Raw genomic sequence first — 2,437 nt, forward strand, 5'->3', positions numbered from 1 at the left:
CAGGGCTGAGGAGGGGCGCCTCTTCCTCCTTGAACTGCCTGCGGCAGACCCTGAAGAGAAGAAGCCCAAGGCCAAGGACGTGAAGCGCAAGGGGGCTGCCGTGCTCGCGGCCAAGCCAGACACCAAGCGGGGCAGAGATCAGCCCGAATCCTCCAAGGGCAGTTGGTACTGCGTGTACCACGACCTCCACACTCACAACACAAATGAATGCCAAGAGCTCCGGGCCGTGCGAGAAGGAAGGGTCGGCAGACGTCCCGACCACAGCGACCGGGGCTACGGCCGAGGAGGAGGAAGGAATGCAGGACGTTGGGAAAACCGCGGCCCGCGCCAAGGGTGGCGTGACCACCCTCGCGAGGACCGCTGGCAGGACCCGCCTCGCGAGGGAGGCTGGAGGGATCAGCCTCGCGAGGATCGCCCGCAAGGGAACGCAGGCCTCCCTCCGCTGCCGCCACAACCAAGGAGAAATGAAGACCGTCATCAGGACGAGGGGGCTGGGGGCTTCCAGGAACCACGTGCAATCGCCTGCATCCTGGGCGGAGCTCAAGCCCCAGCCTCTCAGCGCATCTTCAAGCAGTTCGCCCGCGAAGTGAATGCAGTCCTCCCCAAGCTCGAGGCCACGCGCCCTCTCAGGTGGTCGGCGTGCGCCATCACGTTCAGCTCAGCGGATCAGCTCAAGTGCGCGGCCACAGCCGGAGTCCTCCCGATGCTTTGTTCCCCAATCATCAGCAACGTGCTGGTCACCAGGACCCTCATCGACGGCGGGACAGCGCTCAATGTCCTGTCCGTGGAAACATTCAACAATCTTCAAGTGCCTTATAGTCAGCTTCAGCCAACCAAGCCCTTCTCGGGAGTCACCGACGGCTCCACGGTCCCGATCGGGCAGGTCCGCCTTCCTCTCACCTTTTGGGCTCGCGACAACTACCGCACCGAGCTCATCAACTTCGACGTCGCCCACATTCGCCTGCCGTACAACGCCATCCTCGGGTACCCGGCGCTGGCCAAGTTCATGGCCGTGACCCACCACGGCTACAATGTCCTCAAGATGCCAGGAAGCGGCGGGGTCATCACGGTGCCCTGCGAAGAGAGAGACGCAGTGTGCTCCATAGAGCGAGCCTTTCAGGCCGCATCACTGGAAGACCCAGACCGCGGAGGCAGGAGGCTTCCCGAGGCCGCCCCCAAGAAGAAGATATCAACCGGCCCGGCCCCTCAGGAGGCAGGCCCCTCAGGGCCCGCGCCTGGCCAGGAGGAGCCTCCTTCCATCGCATAGGGAAGCGCACCCGGCGCCCTCCTCAGGCAGGGCTCGGGGGCTCTCCCCTGGAGGGCCGCCGACCTCGCCAAGGTCACGAGGGAGGCTCTTGGGCACCACGTGGAGGCATGCTTCGAAGCACGTTTCCCTCAAGAAGGAGCAAGGCAAGGAGGGCCAAACCCTCAGGAGTTTGTCAGCAAGGCCATTGAGGAGCTACAGGAGTCAAGGGTCATGAGAGGCAGCCACCGCCTACCCACTGTGGCCCCCCATCCAGGCGAGGATGGTGGGTTGCGCGTCTGCATCGACATACCAGGGCTCAACCGAGCCGCGTCTCAAGAGCGCCTCTGGCCCTCGCGAGTGGGACGTTGCGAGGGTCCGCCCCATAGCTACGTGCGCATGCCTTACGGCCAGCCAAACACGGCTGCTGTGCACCAGCGTCTCATGAGGGCCATCTTGGAGGCTCAAGAGGTCAGGCGTGCCGCAGCCCTGGCGGGGATGGAGATGGCCCGCGAGGAGCCGCCAGCGCCTCCGGAGCCTCCAGAGGCACCTGGGCCCGGGGGCTCGTGAGATCGGCTCCCGCAGCCCACCGAGTCTGCTACACCAACACCCCTTCATCCCCAACATCATCAGGTGACATCTTTTTCATTTCGTTTCTGGCTGGGAGCACCCTCAGGGCCGCATTATTCCCAGGCCGCGTGGGTCCGTCCCTGCGGCACGTATCCCTTTTATTTCATGTCCTTAGCTTATCTTATTGGGGGCACCCCTCGGGCTGCATCATCCCCAAGCCACTCGGGTCTGTCCCAGCGGCATGTATCCTTCTTGCGTTTATCTTAGGACTATGCTTTCGATCCACCATGCTTGTTATTTGGTGCCTTTTTCTCCTGGGTGTTGGAATCTTGCACGTTAAAGGGGGGGTGCCTGAGCATCGCGACTCAGGGCTCCTACCGGCTCTCCAGCCCTCACCCTCTGGTCTTGTCCATGGCATCACGACCTGGCATGCCATCGACGGCTGAGACCAGCCCGAGAGCCGGGACCCGAGGACGTAGAGTTTCGTCATCCAACCCAGCTCGCGCGTTAAAGGGGGGTGCCTGAGCATCACGACTCAGGGCTCCTACCGGCTCTCCGGCCCTCACCCTCTAGTCTTGTCCATGGCATCGCGACCTGGCATGCCAGCGACGGCTGAGACCAGCC

This window comes from Triticum aestivum, chromosome 5B, assembly GCF_018294505.1.
Source record: "Triticum aestivum cultivar Chinese Spring chromosome 5B, IWGSC CS RefSeq v2.1, whole genome shotgun sequence".
Lineage (NCBI taxonomy): Eukaryota > Viridiplantae > Streptophyta > Magnoliopsida > Poales > Poaceae > Triticum > Triticum aestivum.